Source organism: Rhyacophila brunnea, unplaced genomic scaffold (assembly GCF_057557595.1).
Source record: "Rhyacophila brunnea isolate RB1 unplaced genomic scaffold, BYU_Rbru_1.0 scaffold_20, whole genome shotgun sequence".
Lineage (NCBI taxonomy): Eukaryota > Metazoa > Arthropoda > Insecta > Trichoptera > Rhyacophilidae > Rhyacophila > Rhyacophila brunnea.
In genome coordinates, this window is record NW_028232860.1 from 25743759 (window position 1) to 25763361 (window position 19603).

Below are 19603 nucleotides of genomic sequence, written 5' to 3' on the forward strand. Positions count from 1 at the left end.
CATAATCTTACTCCCTACTTCACTTATCGTTTATGGCTACGGCCGTATGTTGTAGCTTAGCCACTGGGAAATGCCAATAAAAATGGCGTATTTCAAAAAAATACTACCTTATTCTTAGGCCAATAATTATTATAAAGCACACATTATTCGTAGGATGCTTATCACATTTGAATGGTCATAGACTTTGTTTATAATCAGTTTCTTTAGAAATATCTTCAAATATGTTAATCTTGCCCATTTTTTTAATAATAAAATGCCTTATTCTTGTCAAATTTGGGATCACAAAGATTATAAAATATAATTTTGTATCGTTAATATGTCACTATATAATGTTAACATTAATTTTACTAATGGTTTTTTTAAATGCGTTTAAAAATTAATTAATCAAAAAAATCTTAATGAACATAATTATACATGGATGTACTATCATATGATTATATTCTAAAACATTAGAGCGAGAGGTTTAAAAGAATACTATTTTATGTAATAAAAATACTTTATGCAGTCATCAAATGTTTAAAATAAATATAAAGGATAATAAGGCTTCAAAATTATATAAATAGATTATCTACAACGTTTAAGGAATGTCCAGGGTTATGCTCTGAAAATACAATAAAAGCTCCATTTTGATATACGCTGAGCATGTGGACCGTTAAATATGAAACTGTCCATGATTTTTCGTTTAATACAACAGTTTTTAACAAGTATCTTTAAAAGGTACTAATAAACGCAGCTGACGAATTTTCAGAGAACGTATTGTTCATAAACCAGACTATAAGGCTGGCTAAGTAACTAACGACTAGAAGGTTTTGCCTAGTATGCGCTAAGTGGATTTCAAATAATGGCACCGGATCACGTAATTGCATTGTAGCGATGTGCCACATTTAATTACCTACAAAGGTAAAGTTTCAGGACCGAGCGGGGAACCCCATTTACCTATGGACCGTGACCGCTACTTGAGTATTATTATATCGACCTCAGTTTACTTGACCAGTAGGTATGTATTGCAATAGACTTTCTTAGACTACTAACGTCACAATCTAAGTTTAAGATAGCTTACGTTCATTTATTTATTTTATTAATAAATACCTTTGTTCATAAAAATTCTGCAATGGCGCTTCTCTCAGACGTACTTTTATATTGTAGCTTAAATTAAATTAGGTATTTAATTATAAGGTTTTAATGGCAATTGTTATTCATAACACTTTGTTTTAAAAAAATTATCATAATATCTTTGGTTCGACAATGATGGAACCAATTCTTGTCAAGTAGTAGATAATACAAAAGCTTAAAGCTGCGAAAGCTCTGTATATGGGTTTGAATAAAGCTTTCACGTAACATCAAAACAAAGAGCTCCGCACAACGCAGTGGTACTCAAATATCGATTAGAAAATAATTGGAGATATTCCATCGATTATAAGACTATTGTTTTTTCGTACATAGGTATCTTTGAATTCATGGTGCGTCTTATAATCATTGGCGTTTTATATTCAGCGGTGTTATATAATTGAATATAAAAATATCGCATTGTTATAGAGGGACATTTTCAACTGAGACAGACGTAACCGGTCCTAATTTATTGATTAAAAATGGAATAAGTACTACAAAAAAATTGCGTTTTATTAAATTAAAACAGCAATACAATGCAGTTCCACCATGAATTGACAGTTAACAAAATAAAAGAAAAAAAAATATGTACCTACTTACCTACACGTTTTTTTTTATATCAAATCAAAGTTTGGTGCGGTCAGAACACACAAGCTTGAACGACAATAATTTATAGTTTTTTATAAAAAGCGTTGTTTATTTAATTAGAAACAAGACACGTTAAAATTCATTTTTTTTCAACTTATCGAATTCAATTTTAATGACTAATATATTTATAATATTCGATGTAGGTAAGTACTAATAAAAAAAACAGTTTTCTTAAAAAAATATTTTTAAATTAAAAAAAAAAAAAAACCTTTTTAATGTTTGATTATTAAATATTTTAAACGACATTTTTCCACAACATAATATATTAATAAAATCCTCGTGTAAAGGTATTACGATCACCCTAAACCAGCAGGTAGAATCCCACTTCATACTGGACGTCACTACGATTACCCTCATTTCTCTCAAATCTTGAATTCAAGTGAACTGCTTTATATTTGATTCTTGAATATATTTTTGAAACCTTATTCTAGGCGCTGTTCGCTCTCAGAATGCCAGCGAGTCCAAAATTTCGTCGCACCTATAGTTGAAAATTATTTGCCGTTTCACTGATGTATTGTTTATTGTTACTGCCGTATTTATATCAACGCATTCCTTCAAACATTTGTAAATGAATAAATACAGCGCGTTCAAACGTAGTACCTACCAACCAAAGTTGACACTGTTCAAAAATATTTTTTTAATATTGTGAAAGAACACAAACTGGTCTAATAATGGAATCAATCACAGTGATCGTGCATTAGCGCATTGCAATTAGATTCTCTGGAAATATTACAAATTTTCACACAGCGTATAGCTTTAACATTTCTCCGCCAAACATTTTGAATGATGTATTTCTCGTATTTTATTTTATTTAACAGCAGGAATACTAAAGCTATATTGATATATATATGATAATATTTGACTTGGCGTGTTGTGTACACATAAAACGTTGATAGTTCAAGCCACGGGCTTAATATTGTGCGAGAAAAGTTCCCGCGAAAAACACACATTCAAAAAACTTGCGACGCCATTTTTTAAAATAACGACTTTCCCGCGGCGGGAAAACAAAGCCGTTAGCAAAACTTTGGCGCCCTGTTTTTCTAACCTGAGTGATGAGAAAAGTGTTGCCACAGTTTACATTTTTTCAGTCGATTATATTGTACACCCGATCCATTAAGCGAAAAATTGTATATATATATAATAATATTTTCCCATTAATAAGTAATAGTCAATTTAACATCAAAATCATAACATAAAAATTAATTACATACTATGAACGGCTTCATTTTAAAATATTCTCAGAAAATCCTATACTGACGATGCATATAAAAAAATGCGCGTATAAATTAATAAACAACAAGTAAGTAAAAAATATAATGGATCCATTAGGTATACATATATGGTACTAGGTATACTGGATCTGCAATGCATTAATTCACTTAACCACTAACAAAGTAACCTAAAAAATATTTGAACTTTATACAACAGGTAACAAAATGACAGGACTGTGAAACTAATACTACAAGATAGATAACCCTATATTTATATACACACATATTACACACTTTTAGCATTTTTGACAATTGCTATTTTCTTAACTAACGTTATATTATGTTTTTTTTATTTAAAAACATAGAAACACTTCCGGTTTAGTATTTATTCAGAGTTCACAGATGTAACCAACAATAATAGAGAATACTTCAAACGGTACACAAAATAGATTAACAAGATAAGATGACTCGCTCGACCAAATAACCAGATGTTTTAGATGAATTAGTTCAGTTCAGGTAGGTATCACGTTTGACAACTAGAAACCACACTAATCACTAGAAACTAATCTCGATAGTGTAAGGTACTTAATTTCAAAATAGAGGACCTTTATGATCAAAAGGGTCAGAGCTAATCAGACTAAGCTGACTGGCTGCAAGACTGTGAGAGATAAAAATTACGGAGTTAACATAGAGTTTAGTAGCTTGCGGCGTCCAGTCAATGGGCAGCGCCACATATGGGTCTTTTTTCGAAATCACGCCGCTACAACGTGTGAATTTGCCAACCTGAAATTCGGACCCACAACTTTATTAGCAGACCTATTAGCCGATATATATATCATTTTAGAAAACTTTTGAATTATATTCATCATCATCAGCCTGAATTTATCCACTGCTGGATGAAGGCCTCTTTAAGCTGCTTCCACTCCTCTTGGCCCTATGCATAGCGTTGCCACGTACTTCCGCAGAACTTTATCATTTCATAGATCCAGCGGCCTCTAGGTCTACCTTGCGGACGTTTTGTACTTCTTGGATACCACTGGATGACTAGATTTGTCCAACGATTGTCTCTTCTTCGAGCTATGTGTCCAGCCTATCTCCATTTAAGGCTTTTAATAAACTCCATTACATCGCAAACCCTTGTCTGTTTCCTTATCCACTTATTCTTCTTTTTGTCCTTTCGCGTTATGCCCAGCGTGCACCTCTCCATACCACGTTGTGCTACTCTAAGTTTCTGGATCTCTCTTTTACTTAGGGTCCATGTTTATTTTTAATTTTATTATAATTCTTTTATTATTGAATGGCGTTGTTTCCTTTCCAATTGGCATCACAGATGGTAGGTCTGCACATTGGAAGAATAATAATTAATTGATTTTATCAATATAGGTTATTTTATCTTTGCTTAAGTGCTCTGCATGTACTTCGATCCCCACAATATGTCAAAGCAAGTAATCTGACATCTTTATTTTTCTAGTATTATAGCCAATGTCTACATAATTAATATGCAAGAGTAGTTCGTAGACTTTAATAAAAGTTATATAAGTAATCCTAACTATACAAAAAATACTCACTCTCTATATAGCATTTTTTTTATTTAGCAAACAAACAGTTACATATTGATTACAAAAATTTAAAATATAATAATGAAAAGTTATTGCAACCAGCAAAGTTTCCATATATACATTATAATATAGTTAAGCCTAACAAGATAGAGATTAAGAATAACATAAATATAAAAAAATTACATAAGAAAATTACATGAGAAAAATGAGGAAGAATAAGGAATTAATAATAATAATAAATAAAGGAAATAATTAAACTATATACAAAAAAGTAACATAATATATATATATATATATATCTATTTATACAAAATTTAGCGCAAAAATAGCGCGTTTAAGGGGGGACATGCTCGTCGAAGGTCGAAATTGAGTTTTTATTGTATATTCAAACCATGATCCTGGACATTCCTTAAACGTTGTAGATGATCTATTTATATAATTTTGAAGCCTTATTATCTTTTATAGTTATTTTAAACATTTGATGACTGCATAAAGTATTTTTGTTACATAAAATAGTATTCTTTTAAACCTCTCGCTCTAATGTTTTAGAATATAGTCATATTTCGGTACATAACTGTGCAGTGGTGTTAAGATTTTTTACATTTATTAATTTTTAAACGCATTTATAAAACCATTAGCATAATTTATTGCGAGATAATTTTTGTAAAATATTCACGATAAAAAATTATATTGATAATCTCTGTGATCCCAAATTTGACAAGAATTAGGCATTTTATTATTCAAAAAATCGGCAAGATTAACACATTTGAAGATGATTCTAAAGATATTTATTATAAGCTATGTCTTTGACCATTCAAGTGTGATAAACATTTTATGAGTAATGATTGCTTTATAAGATTTATTGACTTAAGAATAAGGTAGTGTTTTTTTGAAATACGCCATTTCTTTTGTCATTCCCTAGTAGTTAAGCTACAACATACGGCCGTGGCCATAAATTGACAAACTATAATTGAAGTAGGAAGTAAAATTATATAGACGCGCGTGTTTGAACATGTACCGTTTAAAAAAAAATAAAAAAAAATTAGTTAGGTACATGTTCAAACACGCACGTTAACATAATTTTACTCCCTACTATAATAATAGTTTGTCATTTTATGGCTACGGCCGTATGTTGTAGCTTAACTACTAGGGAATGACAAAAGAAATGGCGTTTTTCAAAAAAACACTATCTTATTCTTAGGTCAATAATTCTTATAAAGCAATCATTATTCATAAGATTTTTATCACACTTGAATGGTCAAAGACATAGCTTATAATAAATATCTTTAGAATTATCTTCAAATGTGTTAATCTTGCCGATTTTTTGAATAATAAAATGCCTAATTCTTGTCAAATTTGGGATCACAGAGATTATCAACATATTTTTTTATCGTGAATATTTTACAAAAATTATCTCGTAATAAATTATGCTAATGGTTTTATAAATGCGTTTAAAAATTAATAAATGTAAAAAATTTTAACACCACTGCACATTTCTGTACCGAAATATGACTATATTCTAAAACATTAGAGCGAGAGGTTTAAAAGAATACTATTTTATGTAACAAAAATACTTCATGCAGTCATCAAATGTTTAAAATAAATATAAAGGATAATAAGGCTTTAAAATTATATAAATAGATTATCTACAACGTTTAAGGAGTGTCCAGGATCATGGTTTGAAAATACAATAAAAACTCAATTTTGACCTTCGACGAGCATGTCCCCCTGAATTATTAAAAGGATTAACGGTGGAAAAATACATATTATAATTTAAACAAGAGCGCCGAATAAAAGAGTTTTGTGCATAATTAGAACCGCTACGACTGATATGGTACAAAGTTTCGTTTCGCGTAAATCTTGATGGACAATGGAAACCCACCCTTTCGATTAGGTTTGGCGAGTCAACAAAACCTTTGATAATTTTAAAAAGAAAATATTGATCAGATATAGAACGTCGACTTTCCAAAGATGGTACCATAAAATTTGCAGTGGTCGAAATAGAATTAGATTAATCATAACAGTAAGCTTTAAAATTGACGTACTTATGAAATCGCATATGTGATCACTGGAAGCACACACTGATTGAACACTTTGCGCTTTAGGCACAGTGGAAGGTCACCTTTGAAGACATTATTCAGGCGGCCAAAAGCACTCCAACTTAGCTTTACTCTGCGAAAAATTTCATCAAATATACACCCATCTATAGACACTTGTCTGAATGTCTGTTGTTGAATTATATTATTATATATTAAATAATAATCCTAGAATAATAGCTGGGACCAAGCAGGATTTGAATTCACATATGTGGCTATCGCTATATTATGTTTATGGTTCAAGTTGATTAAGTTTTGCTAGAAAATTGTTTCGAATTCCGAAGTTTTACAAAATGATGTGTTTTCAACAATATAAATCAAACATTTTTTTAATATGGGTGTATATTGAATTAAAAAAATATACTAATTTTATATTCAGTAAATTCTCGTCAATATTTGTACCGAGTATGTGTGTTGGTTACACTACTGGCTTAAATAGATGAGGACAATGATCTTCAAAACTCTCCACGGTTAAATTGACGCGAGATTGACGCAAAGAAAATGGAAAAGTGTACCTACGTAATATTAGAGTGACGCTGTCAATCCAGTGATGCGTTGCGTTACGTTCCATTAGTCCTGTAAAAGATGACCATGTCTGATAGATCACGTAAACCTCGCGCTAAGACGTCACTCTCCGTTAACTCTTATGTCAAAAAAGATACATTACATTTATGTACGTAAAACGTATACATATAGCATGTACATATTATAGTAGTTTTCTGTCAAACTACGAGTACTCGAGGTACGTATGCATTTTATAAAATAATAATAATTACAAGATAAAAATAACTATTTCTATACCACGTTTTTAAATTCTCTGTTGAATCATATAAACTGAACAATTCTATGTATAAATAATTTAGGACAAATAAGGCAATTGTCAACAAATCATTTTTTTTTTTTTTTGCTATTTTGCAACAAACAAACAAAACAATATAGAATACTGAAATGTCATTTTGATTTTCATAGTAACGCACGTATATAATAATAATTTAGTTGCTAGGACCACCCCCTTAGCAACCAATATTAGTGGATTGGATTACGGATTTCTTCCGAAATAACTTTTCATACAAAACAGAATTAACTAAAAATGAATTCAATTCTATTTAAATATGGCTAAAAGTATTAAAAGAATGCATTGGCATCGTGTTCTGATATATTCTAAAAGTTTCAAATGTCTAGTTAGTCGGAAAGTTTGTTAAAAATCGATTGCAAGATTTGTACTGGATAAACAACCACCGGACAAACAAGAATACGAGCTTAGAAAAACGTCATAAAAATGCTCACATTTACATGAAACGGACAGTGAGAAAAAAAACTGACATTCGAAATTGAATCAGAAAATTAATTTAATTCGTTCTGAATTTAGAATTATACTCTTGTCTAAATAAAATATGGTTATTCATTATTTTCAATCTAGTAAGTGCATCCAAATGCGTTGAAAAATCCCGTCAAACGGAGCTTAAATAAATGAAAATGAGGCTTCATAAAGGTTTTAGATGTTCTGTAAGTTATTTTCCATTGCATATCCATTATTTGTGCAAATTATCACACTTTAGTGTTCTGATGTTTAAGACATATTGCATTAGTGCTATGACTGGAAAATAAGTTTTTTAATACAATGAACTAATGTATTTTAAAATATTTCGATGAATAATCGCAAATAGTAGAATTCCATTTATATTATGAGAAAGTAGGTAGATAATATATATATTTAATAATTAATGGCTAAACTCCACCATCTAGAAAGTCGTCAAGACGCCACTGCATGTAATTACAACTTTCAAGTAGGTATTATTAAAAAGAAAACTATACCATATAGTTAAATTTTCTCGCAAGTCTTTTCACAATAATAAGATTATGAAGTACATGTTTAATGCTATAAAGTTGATATTCCTAATATATTGCATTGATGCGATTGCTTTGCAGACAGACAAAAGTTTTTATCTAATTTATAAGACTTTCGGCAAAACTTTTAAATGAAAAAACTTTTCAAAAGCCTTCTGCTCATTCTATTATAAATGGCAACATTGTACATATTCCAGTTCACATCAGTTTAATACCTACTGTGATACTTGAATTTCGAATTTCAGCTCCTCTAAAGAACAGAAAGAGAGCCTATGTTTATTAGGTTGTATTTATAAACCAATACCAAGACTTATGAGAATAATATTATTACATGTTTCTTTTATTCATCTACATTTAACTTATACGCTATAATTATTATAGCGTATAAGTTTTCATAAAAAATGGTTGCGGATCACTAACTTAGTGTACTGTACACTTGAAATACTTACTAGATGAACCATAATACAAGAGAATTACTTAAGTCTTAAGAAATCGTATTCTAGATTGTCCCGGATGGAAAAACTTTTTCGGTACCTTAATTTATCGAATTAAAATCTAGGTAGCTCTCTTCAATACACTATTTTTTGTTGGAAATCTCATATTATACTATCAGAATAAAAGCTGTTTCACACGGGACACCTGTGTCAAGCCACCGGTGTGTCGAGAAGCTGCATTTTCACATAAATAAATGGACGCATTCAGACGGAGACACATGAATGTCGCGTTCATTTATATGTAAATGCGGCATCTCGACACTCACACCGGTAGCTAAACACAGGTGTCCCGTGTGAAACGGGCCTAACGATGTGTCTTCTAATAATACTGTGTTCAATGAGAGTAATTAATTACCAAGCTTGTAATCAATGGAATTTTATCGCTTTTTACATCACACCGTCCAGTTTCCAAACACAATTTAACTAACATGGTAAAATTAGGTTTATTAACAAGAGTGTGTGAATATTAATGAATCGTTTTCTATAGATTGTAAGCTAATTTCAATTATCGACAACATAATTTACGGACAGTACCATGACCGTGCTGATTCAAGGTAAAAATAATTACAAGATAAAAGAACTTTTTATATACAACATTTTTTATATAAACTCGAATTGACTAGCTTAAACGATCAGAAAAATTGTACTTGATAGAAATAATACAGAAACGTCATTTTGACATTTCATATTGATTTCCATAATAACGCACGTATATATTAATAATTTAGTTGCTAGGACCCCAGACAAATAGCAACCAATAATAATGGATTGAATTACGGATTTCTTTCGAAATAATTTGTCATACAAAACAAAATTAACTGAAAATGAATTCAATTCTACTTAAAGATGGCTAAAAGTATTAAAAAAATGCATTGGCATCGTATTCTGATATATTCTAAAAGTTTCTAATAGATTTTCTACAACGCTTAAGGAATGTCCAGGATCATGCTTTGAAAAAAGCATAAAATCTCCATTTTGACCTGCGCGGCGCACGTCCCCATTTACCAAATATACATTTTTTTACAATAAATTATCTTTGACTTGAAATAAAAAAAAATTTTCCTTTTAATGTTTTCAGATACATATTTATTAATCAATACAGTTGAAATTGTACAAAAAAAAATATCTCAAATTGCAAGCTTCATATTATTCCGCTAGGTGCCTCTGGTGGGTAAAAACATCGCCTTAAATTTTGTGATTTATTTGTCGAATAAAAAAAATAGTTTATTAAGTTATTGGCGAGTGCAAGTACGTCACTATGAAAAAATTGGATTAGTAATAATAAACTAAGGTAATTTAATACTTTGATTTAAAATACAAAACCCGATTGCCAATTAGTAAGCGCTTTCTCTTCAGAGAGCATTGTAAAGTTAAATTTGTCGCAATTAGATAAGATATTTATAAATAGTGGTCAGTGCATAATATGGTCGCGATTCTCAGTCAGGAAACGCAGGTTTGAATCCTACTGGGTGTCGTATTCTTTACTAAACGATTTTTTCTAGTTATATATTTCTCAGAAGTGTTTTCAAATTATGTATATTCAAATTAAGTACATTAGATATGAAGAAGAAAAATCATTTTGGAAGGCAACTATTACAAAATTCTGAATGTTTGTACAACATTTAATAGGTTAATAGTGCATACGCCTACTTTGAGACAGTTTGTGCAATGTATACAAATCTCATCGAGTTGCATGTCAACTAAATATGGCGCACGTCGTACTTTTACAACGATGTAAACTTGTTTACTACTCGGAGTTGCAAAGGTTATAACAACAAACAAAATAATACGCACATTTCCGTTTCTAGACTACATTCACTTCGAAGAACGTGGCAAAGTTGATAAATTTTTCGGTAGAAAGTCAACATGCTAAAAATACACGGTCTCAAAATTCTTCTTTGTCGTCGGCAACTTCTTCAGCTCTTCTAAAGGAGATTTTATACTGTTCTGACTATTTGTACCCAAGAAACCAGTATTGTTTTAAATGATTTTTATTTCGAAAGGGGGAGAGATATTGAAGTCTGTCCGACCAGCGGTTCGGCCTATCGGGGTGTCAGACTTGGTACAAAAGTCAATTTCATTGCATTAAAAAAATGCGCAGACTACTGTAAGTTACCCGTGTTCCTCTACTCCATATATACATTTTATCGAATAAGTCAATTTAAGCCACACATGAGTACAACCTCCTTGAGTGACCTTAGTCTTCGTGAGACATTCCCAGGTATAAAAAAAATCCTCAAAATTCACACCAAACATAAAGCCTCGTGATACGTTCGATTACGGCCGAGTGTGGTGCGTAGCGGATTGGTTTGGAGGGGTCAATTTTACCACGTTTTTCTTAGCTCATATACTTGATTGTCCGGTGGTTGTTTGTCCAGTACCAATCTTGCAATCGATTTTTACCGAACTTCCCGACTAGCTAGACATTTCAAACTTTTAGAATATATCATAACACAATGCCAATATATTATTTTAATACTTTTAGCCATTTTTAAGTATAATTGAATTCATTTTCAGTTAATTCTGTTTTGTATGAAAAATTATTTTGGAAGAAATCCGTAATCCAATCCACTATTATTGGTTGCTAAGTGGGTGGTCCTAGCAACTAAATTAATAATATATACGTGTGTTACTATGGAAATCAAAATGATATTTCAGTATTCTATATTTGTTTGTTTTTTGCAAAATAGCAAAAATATGATTTGTTGACAATTGCCTTATGTGTCCTCAATGTTTATATGATTCAACAGAAAATTTGAAAACGTGGTATATAAAAAGTTCTTTTTATCTTGTAATTATGTGTATTGTATTTTGGAAACCAGTCGATTTTGTGATGAAATTTGTACGAAATCTCAAGATATACTCAATCTATCCAACCAGCTGTTGGGGCCATCTGGCCGCCTGACTAGATCGTCACAAAGGCCAATTGTATTGCATTAAAAAAATTCGCCGTCTACTACGCACGTCAAAAACTTTACACATAATATAAAATTCATCAACTTTTAATTATCTTTGTTTTTTTTTGTGATTTTACCAAGGCTTTCACTGACTCGCTGTCATATCGCCCCTTCTCTTCTAGAAGGGGATCCGTCGATTAGGTCCTCACTCATATTCTGTTAAATAACTTTACAATTTTGCCTAGCTCTTCCATCTTACCCACCGCCAGGACACCTTTCAATTCGTCGAAATTCTCATAGATATCCGCAATTCGCAGCTGTACTCTGTGAAGTTCATATTTGAGGTATTGTAGTGCTATATGTACAATGTCCTCTAAAACATGACATTCATCGCAGAGTTGCGATTTGCTTCTTCCCATGAGGACATCAAATCTTTTGCCCATTGTGTGCCCTGTTCTTAGCCTCAGTATTAACTTAAGCTCATTCCTCGTCAAAGGAGACTCTACAAACCAGGGCACCTCTCGTGGTGAAGGTAGAATAGACTTACTCCATTTCCCCTTTTCTAATGATTCCCTTTAGTGAACACATACTTTGGCCCATTTTCTTTATAGCCTCTATCTTTGTTTTGTATTATGTATTCTCCATGGGTACATTTTATTGATGATGTCAAATAAACTCAGTCGAAGCACACTTGACTGCTCCTGAGATATTTCCATTTATAAAAAAACTATTGATGCTACACATTCAAATGTGTGCCCTTGTAATATGCTCGATTAAGACCAAGGCTAACCATTATAATCCGCCTTGATTAAGACTTAAGTGTGGTGCGAGATAGTTGGTTTGATGGATCCATGTTTGTGTTATACCTTGGACAGTATTACTTGGATCATTGACGTTATGATACGAATTTTTAATCCACTTTAATGATATTGTATCTTTCAATAAGAAACATACCTTTTAGAAAATATTCAACCAAACATAGTATAACCCTTAAACCTACATTCGTTGCAATCGATGGGTTGAGCTTTATCGATTAAGTTATCTGTGATATTGGTTATATCACAGGTAAGTAATGGAGCTCAATATAATATATTATCATATTACTTTCTATGCAGATTCTCTGACAGCAATGCATCTCAAGTGTTATATCAAATTCTTTTAAAGCAGTGAACCAATTCATGTTATTTGAAAATTAAATTTTTTTTAGTACTAAATTTAATTCCTATACGGCGTCAAGATCACTGAATATTTATTATTATTTATAGCGTATTTACACTTGTTACTTTTAAATCAATGAATAATACACAAGATTCAAAGACGTATCATTTTTATTAAACATATTATAAAATTTAAAATATTTATATCAATCTCAAAAATAAACATATTATAATAAAATATATTTTTAAAATGTATTCAATGAGACACACAATAATATTCATTGCAATTCAGGCGGTAAACTTTATCGATTAAGTTAACAGTGCAGTCATTAGCCATTCATCAATTTCCAAACTATGCATCTTAAATGTTATTTCGATTTGCGTGAACGTTGATGACTATCTATTGTTATGTAAATGTATAATACTAACTTTGATTCCTATAGAGCGTGAGGATCTCTAGAAATTTTAGTCGTATGGACTATATCTTTTTAGCACTGGGCCGTCCCCACAAGTTAATAGAATGGGTACTGTTACACCCTCGAATTGTCCCCATTTGGGGATGTCTCCTCTGTGGCAAAAAAGAGCTCTGAACCATTATCAAGCGGACGCATAGTAAGGGTTGATTGCGAGAATAAATAAATAAATAATGATAAATATATAACCGACAATTTTGTCCAAATGCCATTAAAAAAATATATGAATGGCAACGCCGCATTTTGTACCCACTGACAGCGAAAAATTTTCCCGCGCAGGCCACGATCCTAAATATCGACATTGTAAACACGTACACCCACGGTGGCCACGCGGCATAAGCGTTGGACTATCACGCTGTGGGTCTCAGGTTCAAATCCTGGGTCTGGCAAGTACACATATTGTTTTTCAGTTTGTGTGTGAGTCAGGGTATGGACCTAATAGGTTGAGCAAATGGCTGACATCCATTTATCGTAAAAAACAAAATCTGTTAATACAAACCTCTACTCTGTGGAGGCCCATATAATCCTATTAGGATCGGACATGGTCCAAAAAAAAAAAAAAAAAAACACGTACATTTCGACCTCCGCAAAAATTTTACAAATTGTATAAAAATGTAGCACCAAATAATATTTAAAATAAAAATCGCCGTTTTCGGCCATTCCGATTTTATTATTGTTCACTTCCAAGTCCCAAATGACAGACGATGTCCAGCACCAGCATACTTAGCGAGAAGAGGAAGCATCTTCTCGCTCTCGACTTGACGGGAGATGACAGTACCTATATATTATAGTTACTCCAGTTGCACGTTTGAAGTCTAACAAGTCTAACTGAAGAAAAATTGGTTACTGGATTAATATTATGTTTAAACTCAGTAAAAATAGTAACGTTATTACAATATACCTTCTTACAATTCGTTTCAATCAACCAAAACATTGGTTAGTATAATCGCCGTGTAAAGTGTTCACGAACAATTTATAGCGAATCCTTTAAAACGAATAATAAAGCATTCGCATTGAGGAAACGGGTGCCGGAAGTTAACGGAAGCTGATCCAATGAAAAGGTTTATGAGGAAAGCAAACTTGTCGCCATGCAGGTAGCATTCAGTTGCTTTACTTCAGTTCGTTCGCAACCTTTTGTGCGAGGGAAGCTGAATTTATTGGTGTGTTTTATTTTTATGGTTAGAGTGCTTAGCACAAAAGAGCTCAGATGAGTAAACATGAACAATATGTTAGAAAGACACACTAATAAATATACGTATTTTAATTACAAGAGTGAACGTCAAGAAAGGACACTGTTTTGACGTCGAGAAATCTATTTTTTTTTTTTAATTGCAAACTTTACTGATTAAATATACTTACTTACTTACTTCAGCCGGGCACGTCTAGTTTTGGGGCATTGCCCAAATACAAGGTCCTGCTATTTATTGCCAAATCTTGTTCTTCCCGTCATGCGAAACCTGTCGCGCGTAGATATCTCTTCATTCTATCAGGATGAGGGAGAATCGGCGACGGAACTCTTGAGATTGTTCCACAAGGGTACAAAAAGTCCCAATCACGTAAAGCGTCTCTTTGTGATTATTTCAATCACCGAGGGCTGCCGTATCCACTCATTAACTCGAGTGTCTGTAATGCGGTCGTACCAATATTCAGCGGAGATATCGATTATCAAATCTCAAAACTCGAGACCTTTGAAGCTTGGTATGATGCCATATTGTGTCACAGTCATCTTCATAAAATCAACACGCCGGCTCTCACATCTAAATTCGCCTCGTTTTCCGTACATCCATAAATCAAACCTTCCAAGAACGGCGATCAGGTGTTGTATGTGAAGACCGCGCATATCTACCTACACATAACCTTCGAAACATTTAGATATTTGGATGCGGTGATCGGCGAGCCGGTATAGGAATAAACAATGTGTTTGTATGCATCCTGGCGTCTTCGACTTGGAGCCCGAAAAGCATGCAACGTGTCTTTTGCAACAGCAGATGTTTTTTTCAACAGGCGCATAAGACCAATCTGCGGAGCTCCATTTGGCGACGTGTGTTTTGTGAATAATGAAGACACCACATAGACGTATTTGACACGTTGCAAGCGAGACGAGTTTTGATGTGAAAGCCGGCTAAATCTTTCATAGACAAATGAACAATATCAAGGGCGAACAAACCATTCATAAATGGGTAAATAATAATAAAAGTTCACATTTTAAATTTAGAATAATGTGATTTAGTTTTACTCCACTGAGGATGTGTAAGTACGTAAGGTTGTCATTCCGTCTGTCTGATTCCCTCCATGATTGATGAAAGCGTCAATATTTGCATAAAATTAGGTGAAAAATCGCTCCATGAATATTATTTGTGGAGAAGCGTGCTTCCCCTCTTCAAACAGGTGCGATCGGAATTGTTTTTGAGGGGGTATTTTAATTCTAACGATGCTGACTCATCCCTCTTGATTAACTGTGGTACCGGTATTGTAAAAGAAAGTTTATTCAAATGATTTAATAAACCGTTTTAGTAATCAAATTATATACTCCATTAAAGGATACTCATTCAAAAATTTATTCGTTATTTCAGTGTATAAAAATGTGCTTTATAATTGAAAGCCTTCATTATTCATTTTACGGCTTAATCATTCATTATCGACACCACAGTCTCACAAACCTAATTACATTCTTCTGGATTCATTTAAATACTGGAATCTAGGGAAATGAGGAATCAGGTTTTTAAAATAGGTAAACTTACCATATCTTAAAAAGCTGTTATGTTTGATGTTAAGATGTTATGTTTTCGGCAACGGACTTACCAAACAGACCCCGATCCTTCACGTGGTCCAGTGGAATGGTGTATGTCAGTAAAAAGACTCATTGGATGTTAATCTTCAGAGATGTTTATTCGCATGTCTCAGTTTACAGTTACATATTATTGTAAATGAAAGGGAAAGAACAGAAAAGAGCTGAGTTAAGATTGAACAAGTTGAATCCTATTAGAATCATTTACAGTATCATAAATATGAAATATTAAGTACATAATATTGGTGACGCTTAGTTAATGTACAATGATTTATATATGTGTAATTAAAACAGCTAGATAAGGTGGATATATTGGGGTTGATTAACAATATAATATTGAGTAGGTTCATTGCAATAGCCGAAATCACACCGATCGAATATTCTTAACAATGGTACATAATTAGTAACTTAGGGTATCGATGAATTAAACAAAAGACAATTTATTGTCATTGGAGAGATATCATAGAAAGAGGAGTTACGGATACAGTCAAAACAATAAAAATCTAAATACATAATACGTTAAAAGTATACGGCAAAAGGTATTTTTAAACCCTAGTACGCCAATAAAATTCTTGATGGGGAAACAATAATATTGTTACAATTAATCGCTGATCACTACTATCTTGAAGCATCCTTAGGGTTCGCTTAGGTATATAATAAATGATCCTTAATGTAAATGTAGAAGCGTCAATGAAGATATAAACGACGTTGTTTGACAATGTCCGTTTTATGATGATCAAAGACGAAGGTTCCTTGAAAATTTTGAGATGTTTATATCTCAGCCAAATATCAAATCATTTTTGTGTATCTTAAGATTTCTAAGAGTATAAATAATTATAATATCACATAGTTGAAGCTAACATGTAATAGTTATTTTGTAGCTACCCATTATGAATTATATGTGTTTTTTGTTTTTGATTTTATAATCATTAATCTTATAAAAAAATAAAATAAAACCCTCAGCTGAGACTGCGTAGCTTTATATATATTTTTTTAATTCCACATTACGTAATAATGAATCTAAGGGCTCCATACTGAAGAAGTCATTCCTCTGTCAGATTCTGTTCAGTTGCAAGTAGGTACACTTTAGTATTGTATATTTCTGCTCCATCAATTCTACAGATAAGTTTTGCAAACTTATGTGAATCCTTCTCCAGGAAACGGAAACGTTTGTAATCAACTTTCTACTTTGCAGTCTATGTACCTTTATTGATCACAAATTGAATGGTATAATTTGAAAATAATGAATTCTCGTTGAAAGCACATTGTTTTCTAATTTATTAAAATAAAACACAGCATAAGATAATGCGTAGGTATTCCATATTATTTAACAACGTTCAAGGCTGGTTTTGTCAGTTCCAGTAATACTTTTTTAACTGTCTTTAAAATAATCGTTATACAGTAATAATTCGTTTTATGTTCATTGCAATCGGTCTGTATAAGGTTGTTGATTTTGGTTGCTATGGTTTTCTACTCTTATATTTTCCGCCTGTCACAGGTGTTGCCATCTCTGCTGCCACACGTATTTTGCTTCAGGGATACCCTATCCAATCCAACGCAGTTCATCCACCTCCGCAGGTCAACCGACACACTTTTTATCTTAATTTATAAGCTTTCCTAAATGATCCAATTTTTCGATGTGAGATGTAGTCTATACAGGAGTAATGATTTTTCAGGAGTATCCATAGATGCTCTATAGTGACGCATTTTTAAGTTACTTGTCTGTGGAATTCACTCTATAAAAGTTTGACTTTGAAATCACTTGCAACTACTATTATGCATTATCTGCAATACGTAGTTCATTTTTTTGCCACCGGACGATCGACCTTGATTGCATGCTCCAGCTACGTGAAGCGGCTCGTCATGATTAGAACTACAACACGTATATCCACAAACCCGCATACCTATTTGTGACGTGCGTACCCAAGATTTTCTGGAGACATTGATCCACTAAACTTAAAAATCAAGACCTTGAAGTTTCGATCAGACTCCGCACATGATCACAAGTAGCATGCTCGCAATTATTTGTTCTTACATATTACAACGGTGACCTCCATGTTGGTTCTATCCAAACTTCTCCATACAAATACGGATGGCAAGTAAAAATGTAATATATTATTATAATAAGTATAATATACTAATATATGGTATTTATATATTATATAAATAAATCAAAATACGCATTTTCAGATAGTGCAAATAAATGAATGTACTAATTCTCTCAGTCGCAATATTTTACAACCCACAGGGAGCTGTACCGGATATCTAATATTATATTATTTTACGAATATAAAACATTCAATACGATTGAAACCCGTTTCCATCTACTTTTGCATAATATGATTTAGTATAGAATTTTTTGATTATCACGTATTATTAGAGCTTGTGATTTCTTTTTTCATTACTCGAAATTCGAGAATTAATTGTGTTCACGCGAATTCGAGATTGGTTTTGTGATTTCTGGAGAATCATCGAGATTTTTGAGAAATCGACATTATAGTAAAACCACCCACAGTGGCCGCGCGGCTCAAGCTTTGGACTATAACGCCGTGGGTCCCAGGTTCGAATCCTGGGTCTGGCAAGTACACGTATTGTTTTTCAATTTGTGTCTGCCAGGGTATGTACCTGATAGGTTAAGCAAGTGGCTGACATCCATTTCTCGTAAAAAACAAAATCTGTTAATACAAACCTCTACTCTGTGGAGGCCCGTATGATCCTATTAGGATCGGACACGGTCGAAAGAAGAAAGTAAAATTACTTCTTTTTGTCGATTTTTTTGTAATTTCTCTGTAATAAATTTCAGAGATTTCCATTCAGAATTGAAGTCAAGTGAGTTCCTTTTTTAGCTCTTCAGGTCAACGTTATATTTTTCTTTTCTATTACCGGGACGGTTGGTAGCTTAGCCTAGTAATGTTTTTTTTTTATTTCTCGAGAATTCTCATTAGCAATCTCTCGAAAAATGAGAATTATCAAAATTTTGGATGATTAACTTCTCGAAAACTGATTAACCTATAATCAAATCTCTCATCTTCTTAATCACAATCTCTACGTATGATTTACTTCTCCTACACAATGACCCTAAGCACAAAACACACATACAGTCAAATGTACGATAAATATACAACTACCCTTGTTTTTAACATCACCAAAATAGTATACCTACCTAACTATAGAAAAACGCACACATACATATTATTAATATATACATACGAGGGCAGACAGAGAGACCTGTCAGATAGACACACTCATACAGATTCAGTGGAATGGCAGGCAGTTAATCGCTCGTGACGATAAACTGCCGAATGGCAACTTGCTTTTCTTACGA